The sequence below is a fragment of the Melospiza melodia genome, chromosome 23 (genome assembly GCF_035770615.1).
Source record: "Melospiza melodia melodia isolate bMelMel2 chromosome 23, bMelMel2.pri, whole genome shotgun sequence".
Classification (NCBI taxonomy): Eukaryota; Metazoa; Chordata; class Aves; order Passeriformes; family Passerellidae; genus Melospiza; species Melospiza melodia.
In genome coordinates, this window is record NC_086216.1 from 803494 (window position 1) to 810958 (window position 7465).

The following is a 7465-nucleotide window of genomic DNA, read 5'->3' on the forward strand; positions in this document are numbered from 1 at the left end:
CCCGAAACTACAACTATAGCCAAGGGGTGTGAAAGCCTGCCAACAGATCATAAGGAAAGAGGTCAAATTGAGGAAGACGTCTTGGCCTTCATCAGAAGGAGACCATTCCCCACTTTAAAACCCACCAACCCATTTGAAGTGAAAGACTGCAGAAATGTGAAGGAACTTTGGACTCAATTATAATACATTTTAATTCAAAGGAGGGTAGGCAGTGTTATCTAATGAATATGTGTTAGGTTTTTTGTGATTTATATGAATGTGTAAGATATTTTAGATGAGTAGTGATGAGAGACAGAGACAGTGATTCTTCACACATGTCTTTAGGAGACAACTCCTCCTGTGCCTGGCTGTAATAAACACACCACCTCCTACCTTTAACTGTGGGGAGTTCTATTCCACACCTCATTTGCTGACCGCGGCAGGAACGCTTCCCTGCTCCAGCAAGAACATCCGGGCTCTGGACGTCTCTGGGCGCTGCCAGGACATTCCTTTCCTGGAGGCACCTCCGCTCTCGGCTGCTCCTCGTGGGGGACAGACAAGACTGCTGGCACTGTGGAGAAAGGAACGTTTAACTCTGTATAAAGTAACCCGTAAGGCGTATGCAGGGGAAGGGCTGTTCACAAGTCACACAGAGATGTCCTGTGCACAACGTACGCCTGTGCAGTTTGGGCTTGGGTCTGGCTGATGGCAGAAAGGATTTGCTGTGTCAATAAGGACCTGCCAGGAATTCTGGGGGTGAATTGAGCAAATCCTGTTTTATTGCTGCTGTTTTTCCTGTGTGTTGTAATTGTGGTTGTATTTTCAGTGTGTGAATGTTTGAGGAAGATGATGTGGGTGGATGCCGATGTGGTGTATGGTGTGTGTTGTGTTGAGAAGAGTGAGCTCTCTGCCCCTCATAAAGAGATATTCCCTTCCCGGTGAGCCTGTGTGTGTGGACTTTCTAGTTGCAGGGGTTGGTGCTCCCTGTGACACCTGGTGCTTGGGTATACAGGGGGGTTGAGTGGTTTTTCTCCCACACTGTGGTCATTTGGGACTGCACGGTTGTGTTTGGGGAGATTTCAGGATTTTGTTTGCAACAAGTGCAGCAATTTATGCAGAAAACTACAGTGTGGTGATTTATTATGCTGAACTATGGCAGTTCCTTTCTACTGCCCCCCTCTCCGAGCATTTACAGTCTCCTGCCACGAGGAGGACACTCTCTTGCCTCCCCTGGACATCCTCTTTCCTTTCCTGGACACTCCCTTTCTCTCCTGGAGCTGTTCTCCATTAAAGCTGTGGGACTTTGGTCCCGGGAAGAGAGAGCGCCTCTCGTCTTTTGCTTTTGTCCTTGTCAGTGTCACTGGGCCCAGAGCTCGCCAAACTGATCCCCCACGAGATGAAAACTGACAAATGGTCCCATATACACAGCTCAAAAATTGGCCACATTTTTGATGGACTGGGGTGTTTGCCACATTTTGGAATTCCCTATTCCTACACAGGTCAGGCAATTGTTGAAAGGACGCACCACACTCTAAAACCATTCTACAACAAGAAAACGGGGAGTGGCCCAAGCAACACCCCAGATGAGGTTGAGGAAAGCTTTATATGTCTTTATGTTTTTAATAGCTCATTTGCAGGAACTAATCCTCCAATTTTTAGGCACTTTTCAAACAGCACACAGGAAAAATTGAAAGAAAATCCTTCAGTTTTGATCAGAAACCTTGAGTTAGGACAAACTGAAGGACCATTTTCACTAATCACTTGGGGCAAAGGGTATGCTTGTATTTGCACAGGTGCCAGACCTAAGTGGGTCCCCGTGAAGGATGTGAAACCGTCTCATACACAAGAGCACACCGACAATTCCACCAGCAGGGAAATGAGCACGCAGACGTGAGCCGCACGGAGAAGCTACTGTGCGTGCCAGACGTTCCCCGTTCAACCTGTGAAAGCTACAATTCTGGAGTTTGATGTTGATTTTTGGACTGGGAAAATGGTTTGTATCATAGAGCTCTTTCAGCAAAAGCATGGTGTCCATTGTGTTCCAAAGAATTCTAAGATATCCAAATTTGTAAAAACTGAAAGTTAGAGGGACAGTTTAGTGCCCTATAGTTGGCCAGTCCCTGAACAAGCGCTAAAAGATTTGCTTGAGAACTGAAATAGATGGGGAAGCTTTTGCCAAAAAACAGCTGAACAGGAACATGGAGCTTGATCAAATGATATACTGGCATTTGTTGGTTTTGATTGCTTGCTTTTGCATGCATACGTGCCTGTAGATCAACCAAAAATGAATGTTTGCCTTGCTTTAGCCAAGTCAGCAGGCTCAGACACCGTGTGTTTGACCCATTTCAGCCCAGACAAATCATTTGCAACCCGTCTGGTCGGTGTGCCTGTGCCAGCCAAGGAGCAGCCAATACCCAATCGTGACAAATATTGGTGTGAGGCTGCCAACGAGACCAATCCCATAACCAGCTGACATCACTGGGCCCCTGATCTTCTTAAAGCACCTTCTGAACCTCAAGAATTGGAATTCTTGGTTCATTGGTGATGGAATTTTGTGCTGAGTTTCAGTACCAGGGAGATCCACAGTTGAATGTTACTCCCCATCATCCTGAGGACAGATACTCCAGTTTGTGGTGCAATTGTACTACCCCAGTGCCCCCTAAGGGTGAAACTGCTGACCAGTAGATGACCTAGATGAGTCCCCACATCAATTAGCAACAGAATATTGGCTCATTTGTGGAGATAGAGCCTGGCAGGACATTCCCTCAAAAATTAAAGGTGGCCCATGTAGCATCAGACAACTCACTGTGATAGCACCTATCGTTCAAAAAGCCATCAAGAGAAAACACAGAGAAAAAAGATTTGCCCATCATTATAAAGAAAACTGTAATAGCAATTTCAGATCCTAGGGCCCTGCAAAATGAGGTACATTGAATTTATTTCTACATCAACTTGCCTTTGGTGAGGCATTGAAACCATTACACCGATTGGGGTGTTGGCTGAAGAAAGACAGTGCTACTTCCATTGCAATTAGTGACATGAGGACTGATGTTAGTGCTGTCAGACATGCAACCTTACAGAACAGAGCAGCAATTGATTTCCTTAGCAGCCATTCCATGTGTTCAGTGTCCTCCCCATGTTCAACCTGTCACTGTCAGCTTTGACAGCTTTTGGACTGTGATTGAGAAGTCAATCTTTTCTGACTGTTGAAGGGCTTTGGGGCCCAGAGTTCTTGTCAGGAACAAGGGATTAAGTGTGTGAGCCATGGAGTTGTTGGAGCAGGTGTTTTGTCTAAGTGGTGAGAAGGGTTTCTTCCTTTCTGTTTCTCTTTCAAGGGGAATATTAATGTTCCCCCTGAGTCCTCAGGAGGGGAGCCTGTGGACAGAGCTGCAGCAGAGGGAGCTTTGCCTGGCACCAAGAGCTGTGGGAACAATCCCCAAATCTGCAGCAAGGACAGGAAAAGCAGGCAGAGAATCTTTCTGTTTTCAAGGTCCTCCTTCCTAGGCAACTTGACCCTTTCTACCTGATTCTCACTTGAGATCTACCCATGATAGAGCATTGCAGGAAAACACTTTAAAGGGTCATTAACCAGAACCTGCTTGGAAAGCAAGGCTAGAAACTCTTTCGCTCCCTGATGGGATGCGGGCTGGCAACTGCTGCTCTGAAGATGTGCAGCTGCTCCTCTCTGGAGAGGCCATGGAAGGGCTGTGATGGTCTATGGGAACCAGAGGATTGATGAGCTCAGGTTGGCATTTGAGCTTCATGGGAACAAGCAGAATGAAGAGCTCAAAGTGGAGAGGAAATTTGCCTGTGCCTGGCTCCTCCAATGAAACCCCAAGAAGTCCAGATGAAGCAAACACCTTCTCCCAAGAAGCCAGGAAACCTCAGAGTCCTGAGCACCTGCACTTAGCCTGGAAAGGCCGGGAGGCAGCTCTCAATCCTCAGGTGAGGCAGCACTGAGGTCCTGTATGAGAGCGCTGTGTAGCAGTGTTGTCCAGAGCCACTGCCAGCAAGTTCTGGGAGCTCCAGTCTATGAGATTCAGTTCTACAATTTGAAAGAGCAATGCAGGTCACACCATGCTTGGCTAGAGAGCCCTGCCCTTCACCCGTGCTGCTGCAGCAGGTGTGGGTGCACATGTGCACACACACACGTGCAGGTGAGGGGCAGCCTTCTGAGTGTCACTATGCCCAGCTGCTGGGGCCAGGTACCCTGCTCCAAGGCATCTACACTGTGCCCTAGACCACTGTCCCGCTAAGGCCACACAGGGACACTCCAGAAGGGGTCTGTGCTAGCCTGGCTACACCAAATAATACAGATAGCCCAGTTACACTGTCCTAGGAACAGCAATCCAGTGCAGAATGTTCTGGATGCCCAGCACTCAACCCTGTAGCCTACTTACAGTAGTCGTTGAACATCTCTGGTGCATCCAAGACCCCTTCTGGCTTTGAGGGAGTATTTCTGCTATTCTTCCTGCTGGATCCAGGTGCCATTTTCTGACTGTAGAGCACTTTCAGGTTATTCTGACAGCCTGTGTGCAGGGGAACAGGTTTGTTAACCTGAGTTAGTTTCCTCCCAGCTGAGTGCTGCTCACCCAACTAGGAATCCCTTGGAGTGAAAATAAAGTCCTAAGAGAAACACTCACAAGCCTGCAGTGCACTAAAATCACTGGCAGTATGAACTGCTGAACAGGGGTGAGCTACAATTTCCTCATTCATGGAAACAAATTTGACAAACACTTGGGTTTTTGAATCCCATTCTATTTAGTTGCAGTTTAAGCTAGAAAGTGCACAGCAGAGGGTTTGATGCTCTTACAGACTTCATGAAGGTTTGGAATCTGCAGTATAGGTGAAAGGTCACCGACATCTTTTCATAAAAATCCTTTCTTTAGGATTTTTCCCCCTTCTGAGAAGCTGTGGCCTCAGCAACAAAAGGTAAACAATGGTTATCTGCTGCTGGGGAATGCAACAGGTGGATGTGTGATTGGTCTCGGGTGGATGTTTGGATTTACTGACCACTCAAGGCAGAGCTAGGTCTCGCTCTCTGCTGAGACACAGCCCTTTGTTTATTCATTCTTTCTCTATTCTTAGCTTAGCTAGCTTCTGAGAACTTTCCTTCTATTTCTTTTAGTATAGTAATAATGTAATATATATCATAAAATAATAAATCCAGCCTTCTGAACATGAGGTCAAGATTCTCATCTCTCTCTCCACCCTGAAGACCCTTGCAAGCCCTGTAACAGGTGACCAACTGGCAGTCATAGCAACTCTCCTAAATAAATTCACTGTAACTCTTATGCCCTCCCTCGACCTCAGGAGCCTTAAGAAAGGAGACTCCAGCCTGTACAGCTCTCAGAAACCAGTTGATTTCTCCTGTGACCACACACAGAGCCTCTGTGTTGCTGTTCCCCTGATCTGAACTCTCCTGCCGATTCAGCTCACACAGAGCCTGTATCACACCTTCTGGAGCATTCTGTGGTTTCCTTCTGAGGTGGAGGATTTTTGCCTCTTCTACATCAAAACCATTCAGATTCACTTCCCAGGCTTTCTGTTGCTCCTACAGAGACAAATCACCCTCAGTGCAATGCATTTAAAACAATTCCCACACTGCAATTTAAATAGACACCTAAGTCCCCTTCTCTTAGAATCTGAAGATGTTTGCCTGTGCTGCAAGGGTCAGTCACACAGAGGCAGGTCAAAGCAGTTTTTCCTCAGACTGTCATACATCGTCCAGCTCACATTTTCACACAATGGCAAATTCAGTGTCATTGCCAGTGGGAAAAGCCACAGCCACAAAGCGACCAAATGCTTCAAAAACAGATTTCAGAAGACAGTGTAAAACATTCCAGAAGTGTTCCCTGTGGAGACATTGTCCTAGAATAGCTACCACCAGCAGTTTCACTTTGCATAGGCTCAACAGCTTTGTGTTTGTGTTGCCTGCTACATTTTAAAGCCTCATTAGTCAAGCTAAATTTTGCTACCAGAAGCAGCATAGGCTTCGAGTGCATGGCAGTCTCTACAGCTTCAGTCTCATCCTAGGCTCCTGAAGCCCAGAGCTGCAAGTAGTGATGGCTGGGACTTGTCAGTCCCGTCTGCCCACTTGATAGAACCTATTGTTCACTGCTCTGTAAAGGGGCAGGAAGGAGTAGCGGTTGTTGAAGCAATTGTAACTTAGCAACATGCTCACCTTCTTGGTAGGGGAATCCTCAGAAGGGTCATTGTCTTTGGTTAGGAGGAAATTTGCCATCTCCATCTGCATGGTGCTGCATTTGGGAATGTAGCGATCCCTCCCAGCCTTTGTGGGGTAGTTTTGAATTTTGCATCCAGATTTACCTGCATTCACATATGAAAATATTGTCTTACAGCTATTTAACAGCCTGTATTAGAGCTTTCACGGGAGCAAACCCAACACTCTTCCACATCACACCCACCAGACAAGTAGGACTCTGAGGTCTCATGCCACACAGTCACAACTAACTTGTATTTTCCTCCCTGCCACCAAGTTGGTTGGGGACAGTGCGGTGCAACTCCTTGGGTCTAGTGCAACAATTCCAGAGTCCAGAGATAAGGGGAAGATACAAAAACGCTCACAGGATGTAAAGCTGTCAGCTGACAGTCCTGCCCACACTCGTCCTAGCATACAGCTGTGCCAGCAAGGCTCAGCTGGGCGAACAGCAGCTGGCCAGCCCCAGTGCTCAGAGCTCTGCCCCTCATGCTGGCAAGGAGGTGGGTGGCTGTCAGGAGCACAGCCCACCTCCTCCTGCCTGAGCAGCAGCCGGTAGGGCAGCGTGGCAGGGAGCCCAGAGCCCCACGGCTACGGACAAGCAGCCTGGGCGAGGCTCCCGCACTCAACCTCTGCCGCCGGTGGCCGGCGCTCACCGGCTGTCGTGGACGGTGTCTTGCTGGAGCTGTGGGAGCGATTGGCCGGCTTCATGGGCGACACGCCGACGGGGCTGGGCCCGGGGCCGTTCTCCTTGGCCTTGCGCTGCCATCGCGCAGGCGGCGCGGTCGGGATCAGCGTGTCCAGCTTCAGCAACCCGCGCAGGTCCACCTCCAACAGGAACTGTGCCGTGGTCCTGCGGGCGGGCGGGCTTAGCCGTGCCCACCGGCCGGGCTGAGTCTGCTCCGACAGCCCCGCCGGCCTCCCCACCACCGGACTGTGCAAGCGCTGCGGCCGCTCCTCCCCGCCAACGCACACCCCCACTCTCCCCAGCCGCTCCTCGGGACACTCCGCCAGCCGATACGCCCTCCCTCCGCTCCTCGGGGGTCCTTGATCAGCCGGCACCTCTTCCAGCCGCTCTTTGGGGCTCCCTCCGATAAGCGACATTCTCCCTTCCCCTGCCCGCCTCACCACAGCCTCCCCGCTCGGGACTGCGCCTCCAGGCCGCCTCTCCGGCCCTGTGGCACGCTCACCTCCGCGGCGCCGCCGCCGCTCGCCCGCCCCGCAGCATTTCAAACGGCGGGCGGACGGGGCCCCGCTGGGCCGCTC

At 49.8% G+C, this 7465-nt stretch overlaps 1 long non-coding RNA gene across 1 annotated transcript; it reads right to left on the bottom strand.

Moving 5' to 3' along the window:
• Positions 1–484: 484 nt before the first annotated feature.
• Positions 485–6266, bottom strand: LOC134428536 (uncharacterized). The gene is made up of 3 exons (XR_010030407.1): positions 6164–6266; positions 4380–4508; positions 485–550 (listed from the first exon to the last, which is right to left on the bottom strand). It is a non-coding gene; the product is annotated as an uncharacterized LOC134428536 (long non-coding RNA).
• Between the last annotated feature and the right edge of the window lie 1199 nt (positions 6267–7465).